Below are 11,233 nucleotides of genomic sequence, written 5' to 3' on the forward strand. Positions count from 1 at the left end.
TACCATTTCACTGAACAGAATCTTTTTGGGGGTGGCTCCATGTTTTATCTGGTCCAAGGTCCCAGTAGTCTCTATTGCCAGACAATATTGATTTATAGCAGTGGCTTCTGGCACTGTTATACTTAATGGGTCATTAATCATTTTCACATGGTGCAGAGAAACTATAGAATACATTCATAATGAAAAATGTGAAGACTTTATTTTGGAATAGAGGATCAAAAATCCAAATGCCTATATCTGTAAATATATCCAATCTGTACTACTGGACACTGACCCATTGTGTCTTTGGGTCTGCTATCTGAAATGTAAGAGCAGAGCAAGTAAATTAGTAGAGTTGAAAATGAATGAATAAAAAAGTATTTATTAAGTAGGTACTTTGTGCCAAGCGCTATGCTTAAACACTGATAAAACTACAAAGTATGCATTCTAAATAGGGAGACTCAACTAACATAGGGGAATACTGGCCAGAGAAAGAGAGTTAATTTAGAGAATCACAAGACAGTGAAAAGAACCCTAAGAAAGTGTGCCATGCTTTTTCCAGAAGTAATGGTATGTGTGATTACTAATAGTGCAGATGGCAAGATGTCCGGGATTTCCTAGAGAACGTTCAAGTGAGAGGTGAAACATGGTCTGGAACAGATATAATGGGCTGGACTTTGCAGTCACTCACCAATTAGGACAGCTCATCTATTTGGTGGGATTCCATAGCTGAGTGGATTAACTTCCCTGGATAGGAGATTTATGGTCTCTTCTGGTCTGCTTGGGAGGCTGCTGTGGGAACAGAGACGAATGATCTTACACTAAGCTTTTTGGTGCTTAGAGCACATGTTCTTCATGTAAAAGTTCTTAATCTTGCTGTTCAGTCGTGTTCGACTCTGTGATCCCATTTAGGGTTTCTTGGCAAAGATACAAAGAGTGGTTTGCCCTTCATTCTCCAGATTATTTTATAAATGAGGAAATGAGGCAAACAGAGTTAAGGGACCTGCCTAGGATCAAACATCTAGTAAGTGTCTGAGGACAAATTTGAATTTAAGAAAATGAGTGAGTGCTCCTGATGTTAAGCCCATTGTTCTAATTATTATTTCACCTAGCTGCCCTTCTTTTTTAATAATGGTGGGGAGGTGATGCTGAGTTCTCTGTCCACGTCATCCAAAAGCAAGTTCTGACAAGTCCTGTCCAACAAAAAAACTCTCAAGTAGAGGGTCTAGTGATAGACTACATATCTGTTGTTTGAGGACCAACTAACAAAATGTGGAGAGCCCTATCAGCAGAAAGGTTGACTACAAGCTGAGGAACTTTTCAGCTACAGCTATTGTCAAAGATGATATGCTAAGTTGTAATCTCCCCATGTAAGTTGTTTTGTTTTGTTTTTTCATTCTATAATGTACATACTCCATATGAAGGGAGTATTTACACCAGCAAAATAATTGATCCTGGAAGTATTAAGGGATGTCTCTATTTGATGAAGTTATGAGAAAAGTATACTAGCTGACCCTTTTATAATGTATAAAAAAATAATTGAGTAGTGGTGATACAGTGCCAGTGTTAGACCTGATGCTAAGAAACTTATTCATCATTTTGGTGAAAACTGAATGTTTTCATCTTCCTTGAGATAAAAGTTAAAGTGAAGGTTTAGGGTTAGACAGAATCTCCTCAAATTACTTTGGGAATTATGGATAGAGAAGAGTAAGAAAAGAAGTAGAAAATACGATGACTGCTGTCATCTTGTCATTTTATCTTTTGTGATGTCTTGTTAAATGAACTGGACATTGAACTTCTGACAACAATAGGCACTTTGATCCAAAACAATAATGGTTAAGTCTTTTCTAGGGGATTTCTTCCAAAAGACACATACCTTTAAACAGATAAACAAATGTGTATCAGTGACTGATTTCCCCTTTATTTAATTTCATCTTCTTTCTAAATAATGCTGTGGTACATTAGAAACAACACTGTATTTAAGTTAGAAAACCTGGGTTTGAATCCCATTTCTAAAACTTCTTGTTTGACTGTGAGTAAATCATTTAACCCCTCTAAGTCCCAGTTTCCTTATTTGAAAGTGGGAATAATTAACATCTATAGTACTTTCCTCAAAGGGTTATGATGAAATCAAATGAGCTGTTATGAGAGTCTCACTCAATTCTGGAATTTTTACTACTCTATGTTCAATGTGAGGTTTGTTTTGTTTTGTTTTGTTTTTTCATAATCATAATTATGCACAGCACCAGGCAAGAGCTCTAAGTAAAATAACAAAGCATTTAATCAATGCATAACAGAATACATTGGTATAACAACAACAAGTGGGGAAGAATTGATTTTAGAAATAAAGGCAGATCAAGGGGGAAGATACTGTGTTCAATTTTAGTCATGTTGCGTGTGAGGTATAAATGGGGTGTCTGGGTGGAGATGTACAATTAAAAATGAGGGACTGGAGTTCTGTGGACAAGTTGGAAGTGGGACTCATGATCATAATTAATTTGGAGGTTACAGGTATAAAACCCTTCATTGAAACCATCATTGAAGAAAATGGGGGGGGGAGCTTTGGACTGAACTTTGGGGAATGCTCATCAAATTCTAGGAGGAAAGAAAGGTTGAAAAAAAAGAACACAGTATTTCAGAAATCACAAAAGAAAAAAAGATCAAGTTGGGTAACAGTTTTAAAAATGACAGAAAAGTCAAGAGATGTAAGACCTGAACAAAGGCCACTGAATTTGGCAAGAGGCCATTTGTAGTCTTAGAATAAATGTTTTTAATAGAGTAAATAGAACAGAAGTCAGATTGCAAAAGGTTAAGTGGTAAGTGAATAATAAGGACATGGAAGCAACAAATACAAGCTACTATTTCTAGAAGTTTGCCTCTGAAAGAGAAAGATAGAAGGCTGGCTTGAATGGTTAGGAGGGTCAAACTTTTTTTATTTCAATTGGGGAAGATAGGAGTCAACCTCCTTCCAATATGACACATTTAAATAATGACAGAATCCAAAAACAATTTTAGTTCAATCCACAAAAATCTTTGAAGAACTGGCTTGACATATTTGGGTTGGTGATAATATTGATTTATAACTCCAAATCATAGTCCTGTTTTTTAAAATCTAACTCCCTTCCACTTAAATTACTGATGGTTGCATTAAAAAAAAAAATGAAAACTACTACCTAGCTTTGGCCTGCATAAAACCATTTTTATTCATAGATAATAAATATACTTATAAAATAAATAATGTTAAAATCATACAAAATATTATTTTAAAAAATATACTTTGAATTTAGAAAAAACCCAGACAGTTATCCTACTTTACCAAAATATATACTTCATAAAATAGGACATAGTCCTGGGGAACCCTGATCAGTTTAATTTCCATCCCACTAGATAAAATAGATAAGGAGTAAAAGAACAGCAATAGATAATGAGATGTAGGTTGTGTCACTTTTGGGATTCTGAGTGGTTCCTTTCCAGTTTGGAATGAGTATGATACTATACAATTTTCATATGAAAAGGTCAGGAAACTCATCTGGGGATAGATGGTGGCTATGGATTACTTTGGCACCCTTTTTCTGGTGGCACAGCTCTTTTACTGATGTAGGAAAATATGAGAACTTTTTAAATTGGGGAACTGACCCTAGTGAGTCTATTAATAATACAGATGTGATGATTTTTACATTTATAAAGTGCATAAAGGCTTGTAAAGCTCTTTAAATATCTTCATTCATTTGATCTGCAAAGCAACCTATGGGGAAGGTACAATTATTATCTGTTTTACACATAAGGAAATAAGCTAACAAAGATTAAGTGACTTGCTAGTAAATATCTAAGGCAATATTCAAATTTAGGGCTTTATAACTCCAAGTCCACTTAGATTTTCTCCTTTATCTTAGTTCTCTTGGAGAGTTCAGTGCCAGGGTTAAGAGAGAGAATTTCTCTTTCCTCCTCCTTCATTGGCAATGGCATCTTGAAACAGAATGAATTCTAATAGTAGAGTCTAGTCAAGTTCAGTTGGCAGAAGTCAAAAGATCTGAGGTTTTGTTTTGGAAATGGCAGGCCACAGTGTTCAGACTCTAGAATAATAAATGAGCATGGGTTCTGTAACTTTCTGAAAATGTGAAGAAAAAGAAAGGAAGGAAGGAAGGAAGGAACAAAGGAAGGAAGGAAGGAAGGAAAGAAGGAAGGAAGGAAGGGAGAAAGAAAAGAAGGAAAGGAAGAAGGAAGGAAGGAAGGAGGGAGGGAGAGAAGGAGGGAGGGAGGAAAGAAGGAAGATCAATATCTCATCTGAGCCTAGAAATGGAAATGGTAGAGCCCATGGCCAAACACTAGAATCATATACCCAGTCTTCAAGCAGGCCCTGAGGGCTTGTATTCTTTCCATTGATGCCAGAGCTAAAAATTGCTTTGGTCATAGGTATTCCTGTGTGTGTACCTTTTTATTTGTGAACTCTGTTTTTTACCACTAATTTGTTTGAAATTGTGAGTGTGATATAGGTTTATGGAAAGAAGTTTTATTGTGACTTTTTTCATTTTGTCATTTTAGTAAATGTTTTTAATTCAATTTAATAATTGTTGACTATTGAAAGATAAAACACATTAGTGGTTTTGTGTTTTTAATTTTTGTGATTTATAATTTTAGGACTGTGAACCTGCAGAATACCTTGAACCTGAAGTAACTATGTGATTTTGGAAGATGAAATTAAAGGTGTGATACATACAAACACACACATACACTTATGCATATACATATATGTGTATATACATACATATAAATACACACGTATATATACATACATACATACCTCTGACATTACACACACATATGTATATAATATAAATATATTATATAAAAGCTACTAGAGTTTTAAAATGCACTAAGATTTTGGGATACCCTGTACTTGTAGCACAGTACAATATATATGTATCTATATATATATAGATATGTATAGTTGCATGGCTTGCTTATGTATGTGGTATTAAAACTTAAAAACCCACTAAGACTTTTAGATACCTTATAATTGTAGCACCCATTTGTTCTACTCTCCCCAACTTGCATAGTTGTCTCATGGGAGAATTTAAGTTACTCTCTGGTTCCATATTTCTAAAACTATAGCTTGTAAGTATCTGTACATACATATATGTATGTGTATATATTAATAAAACATCATATAATTAATTAAATGCAAGCATCTCATTAAATAATTATGACAAAACAAAGTTTTATTACTTCAAAACTTTCAGGTGACTAATGTGGATATTTCTCTCACCATCACAATTTGTAGCCTTTGTAGACTGTCTCATCATGTGCAATTCTTTTCTTCTGTCTTTTAGAAAACTCTCCAAAGAGGGTCTACTGACCTAATACTCTGGAGGCCTTCTACTTCTCTTAAGATAATCATAGAAAACAATTATTGTTGTTTTTGTTGTTCATTTACGTCTGACTCTTTGTGACTCCATTTGGGATTTTCTTGACGAGGATACCAGAGTGGTTTGCCATTTCCTTTTCCTTTGATATATGAGGAAACTGAGGCAAGAAGAGTTAGGTGACTTGTCCAAGGTCACACATTGATAAGTATCTGAGACCAGATCTGACTGAGGAAAGAAAAGTAAGTCTTCCAAACCATGTGCTCTACCCACTGTGCTACTTAGCTGCCCCAAATCTTTCAAATTTAAAAATTGCAGAAGGGTTAATGATCTGCATTAGTGAGGGGAGTTCCCCAAACCAGAATTCCCTCTCCTGATGAAATCCCTGGTCTAGAACAGAAAAACTAAAAGTAAAACCAGAAACAGGTTAACACCAATACTCAGACTGTCTGTCTTTTAATCTCCTTTCTTGCTCCAGTGAGCTCCACAAAATATTACTCTCATGCTTCATCCCTGTATGGAGGTGACTCTGGGCTTTTAAAGGTAATGCTCGTGGAGCAGAAGTTCTGGCAGATTCTATTGAACCATAAGGTACAAGTTCAGATATCAAAACATGTATGAAAATTAATTAAATTCTACAATATCATTAAACATTTTAAAATATTTGTTTGTTCATTCATTCATTTATTTATTTACACTCACACCCACACCCACACCCACACCCACAATTACTTGCAATAGTTGGGATACTTGTCTTCCTTTTACTGTTCTTCTTGATTTGAATTTTCTTCTTTGGTCTAGAGGATTATGCTTTCTAAGATTCGCCACTACTGGTTATTTTGTATATTTCATTATTGCTATTAAAATACAAGAAAATTTGGAGTATTCCCCTATATAGAATGCTTTGTAGGTTGCAAAACATTGAAATGGAACTAAAGATTCCAAGTGACCTCTAAACTGCAATGAGTACCCACAGTGAATGGACAGAATTCCTTTTGAGAATCAGCATGGTATATTGGATGAGGTAGTGGATTTAGAATGAGGAATCCCTAGTTTTAAATATTGCTGCTACTATTTACTATGTAACTTTGGATAAGTCAGTTGATCTCTGAGATTCAGTTTTTGCTTAGATATAATGGGGTTAATAATATCTATTTCACAGGATTGTCTCAAGGTTGAGACTCAGATGAGATCATGTCAATAAAGCACTTGGCAAACTTATAAATGTTATTTCAATGTCAGTTATTATCTATCAATTGGCAGGTATCCATTTTCTTCTATGTTACAGGAATTGTGCTCCATGATGTGAGAGGAAGACATAATTGAAACTGTCCCTGCCCTCATGGGACTTACATTTTAAATATACAGATAATATGAACATACATGTAAATATATATGAAAAATGCAAAATAAAGAACAAGGTAATTTTCATGGGAAGACATGATTAATTGGAAGAATCATGAAAGTACTCATATGTAAGATACAGTGTTTGGGTGAAATGTTGAAACTATTTCTGTAGAGAGGTGAGCAATAGGATTTTCCTCAGTTAATTAATCAATAAATATTTATTAAATGTCACGTGCTAAGCTGGAGTTCTCTGCTGAGTTTAACTTGATGAGCTTATGGAGAGGGGAGACTTTCATGAGGACTTTTGAAAGAATCACCCTATAGAAATACAATTATCCATTGCCACCTTTTTGAGAAGACTAAATAACATTTGGGCAGCTAGATGGCTGAGTAGATAAAGGGCCAGGCTTGATGTCAGTTAGACTCAATTTCATGAATTCAAAATTTGGCCAGTTACTAGCTGGGCAAGTAACCTTATTTGCCTCGACTTCCTCATTTGTAAAATGAATTAGAGAAGGAAAATGGTAAACCTTTGCAAAGTATCTTTGCAAATGGGCTCAGGAAAACCTAACTGTTCCAAGGTAAATTGATTGGTTTGGAGTCATCCTTGACACTCCCAGAGAACAGTTTTTAACGATAGAGATTCTATACAAGATTAATTGGTTGACTTTTGTAAGGACTTTCCCTTGTAAGAGGATGTATCCTTTTGTACAGACTTACAAAAAGATATGACAGACTGTCTTTTCCACTTCAATCTTTCTTTTGGATAGGTCCTAAGAGGGTAACATACTAGAGGGAGGTGTCCACCTGTTCCAAAGCCATTAATGGCATCTTTGGAGGGCCATTTGGTATACATGTGCTTCTCCACATTGCCTGAGAGGGCAATACGTGGACAGTGCCATTTATTATCCCTAGTCTATTAGAGGAGGAATGACTTCTGGGCCAGGATAGCTTCAGGGAGATAACCCCTTGTGCATAACTTGTCAATTCAATAGTTTGATAAAATAGCCATTTATTGCTAAAAAGAGAATTTTCTGAGCAGTTTACCTTTTGGAGAGTCACATTTATATGTCTCTATATAAATGTGCTAGGAAGAATAGGAGCAAGGAATGAACATGAAAGAACCTAGGACCTGAATTTAGCACTCTGGTATCAGAGTGAATTGTTCAGTTTTGTCACTGCAGTGGAAAGTGGCCTATATGGGATTATTGGGTGGGGAGGAGAGTTGCCTGTTTAGCATTCCATTCCTTCTAGAGGACTATATTAAACTTCAGAAGTTTTTGTCTTTAAAGAGGGACTCCAGAATGTTGCGGTGTGGTCTGTCCAGCAGCTTAATTTTCTATTTTTTCTGAAGGGAGTACAAAATATAGAATGACACTTAGGGACTTTGGGATCTTGGTAAAGAAGTGGTAGCCACTGGAGAAGGGGGAGAATGGCACTGATAATTTATGGGCTCACTGATTGGCAATTTCATTGCCCATACACAATCATAAAGGATTATTAGCATGTGCAGCTGCATGGAAGAAGTGGTCCTTCCTGGGTAAAGAACAGAACACAGACAGAAGGGTAATAACCACATCTCTCCCCAGTTAGAAGCACCAAAAACCTTGCAGATTGCCAAAAGTAGTTCTGAAAACTGAGGCACAAAAAAGCTTGAAGCTTGAGAAAGTGCTTCCCTACTCTCAGATGAGCATAGCTCAATTTTAACATAAAGTTCAAAGTCAAGATACAGGCTTGGAAAAGCAGAAAATAACAAGAACAACAAAAGAGCTTGACTATAAAAAGCTACTCACAGTATCAGGGAAGACCGAGACAAGTTTAAAAGACAACAATGTGAAAATAGCTACAAAATAAAGCCTCAAGGAAAAATGCTAGTTGGACCCAAGGCTAGCAAGAATTTCTGAATGAATTAAAGAGATAAGAGTGTGAAAAGAAAAATTGGGAAAAGAAATGAGAATGATGGAAGAAAATTATGAAAAGAGAATTAATGGCTTGGAAAAAGAGATACAAAAATATATTTTTAAAAATCTTTAAAAAAAAATTGGTCTTATGGTAAGAAGTATAAAAATTCGCCAAACAAAAGTACTCCTTTAAAAACAAAGTAGTCCAAATGGAAAAAGATGTACAAAAATTCACTGAAGAAAAAGAACTTTAAAAGCAGAATTAGACAAATGGAAACAAAAAATACAAAAACTCACTAAATAATCTTTAAACATTGAAATGGGCAAATAGAAGCTTGCTCTATGACACATCAAGAAACAATTTTTTAAAAAGTCAAAAGAATGGAAAAATATAGAACATATCACTGAGAAAACAATTGACCTGTAAAATAAATCAAGGAAAGCTAATTAAAGAATTATTGGACTACCTGAAAGTTAAAAAAAAAAAAAATCTAGATATCACATTTCTAGAAATTTGGAAAACTTGTCTCAATATTTTATATTCAGAAGATAAAATAAATATTGAGAAAAAAAAACTCCCAAGAATATTATAGCCAATCTCCAGAGCTCCCAGGTCATGGAGAAAATATTTCAAGCAATCAAAGAGAAATATTTCAGATATCATGGAGTCCCATTTAGAATCACAAAAGATTTAGCAACTTCCACATTAAAGGAGCAGAGGGCTTGGAAAATGATGCTGCAGAAGGCAAAGGAACTAGGATTACAATCAAGAATGATGTAACCAGCAAAACTGAGCATAATCCTTTGGAAGAAAAAATGATTATTTTATGAAATAGAAGACTTTTAAGTACTTCTGATGAAAAAACCGAACCTGAATAAAAAATTTGAAATTCAAACAGAAGACTCAAAAGAAGATAAACATGAAATCATAAGGGACTCAAAAATGTAAACTATTTATATTCCTGTATAGGAAGATGATGCATGTTAACTTTTAAGAACTTTATTATTAGTAGGGTAGTTAGAAGTCTACACATATAAGAGCAAGGGTTGATTTTGTTGGGTGATCTCCAAAAAAAAAAAAAAGAAGAGATGAGAAAGAGGGATGTAACTGGGAGAAGAAGAAAGGAGAAATAGAATAAGGAAATTTTTCTTACATAAGGAGGTACATGAAGACCTTTTATAGTGGAGGAGGAAGTGGGAGGATGGCAGGCAATGCTTGAATCTTGGTCTCTATGCAATTGATTCAAAGATGGACCCTTAATTAAGTATAGAAATATATCTCATCCAATACAGAAATAGGAGGGAAAAATAAAGGGAGTATGGATTAGAGACAGTAATCAGAAGCAAAACAGACTTTTGAGGAGGGATGTATGTAGACTTCTAACTGCCCTACTAATAATAGTTCTTAAAAATTAACATGTATCATCTTCCTATATAGGTATATAAATAGTTTACATTTTTGAGTCCCTTTTGATTTCATGTTTGCAGGTATAGCAAACATGATCTCCAATGAAACAAAAGCAAAAATAGACCTAACCAAAAAAGATAATGAGAGAAACTATATTTTGCTAAAAGATAAAGTAATACTATAAAACAAAATGTAAGGGCAAATTTCTCTGATAAAGACCTCATTTCTCAAATATATAGGGAACTGAGTCAAATGTATAAAAATAATAGCTATTCCCCAATTGATTAAGAAGTCAAAGAATATGAACAGTTTTCAAAGAATATGAAAAATTTTCAGAAGAAGAAATAAAAGTCATCTAAGGTCACATGAAAAAGTGCTCTAACACTCTTAATTAAAGAAATGCAAATGGAAACAATCTGAGGAATATGTATATATGTATCAGAAATAACAAATGCTGGAGGGGATGAAGGAAAATCTGGCTGTTGAAATAGTGAACTTGATCAATCATTCTGGAGAGCAATTTGGAACTACGCTCAAAGGACTGCAAAATTATGAATATACTTTGACCCAACAATACCACTACTAGGTCTGTATCTTAAAGAGATCAACAAAAAAAAGGAAAAAGAGATATATGCACAGAAATATTTAGAGCAGCTTTTTTTATAGTGGCAAAAATTCTAAATCAAAGACATGCTAATCAGTGGGAAGTGACTGAACAATTTATGGCATGTGACTGTGATGGAGTACTATTGTGCTATTGTGCGGTGTAAAATGATGAGGGGAGTAGTTTCAGGAGGAAAAAAATGACAAGATTTATTTGAACTGATTCAAAGTAAGTGAGAAGAGCCAGGAGATTATGGTACACAGCAATAGCAATATTATAATGATGATCATCTGTGAAGATATAACTACTCTATTCAGTACAGTGGTTCAAGACAATTCCAAAGGATTCATGATGAAAAAGTAGACAAAGATCTCTGATGACCATAGGTGGGTGACAGAACTAGTGATTTGAGAAAAGTGTTAAAGAGATGTATGAGGGAATCCATAAGAGGAATAAATAGTTGAAGAGCAGAAGTTAGGGCTCAGTTGAAGTTACACAGCAGAAATCTATAATGGTTCAGGTGCAATCAAATCTTTAAATATAATTTGATTTTATCCCAAAATGCTGCAAGTATAATAACAGCTCTTTAAATAATAGGAAAGTTCTTTGCATAAATGGTCTAATATCCTCA

Source organism: Sarcophilus harrisii, chromosome 5, assembly GCF_902635505.1.
Source record: "Sarcophilus harrisii chromosome 5, mSarHar1.11, whole genome shotgun sequence".
NCBI lineage: Eukaryota > Metazoa > Chordata > Mammalia > Dasyuromorphia > Dasyuridae > Sarcophilus > Sarcophilus harrisii.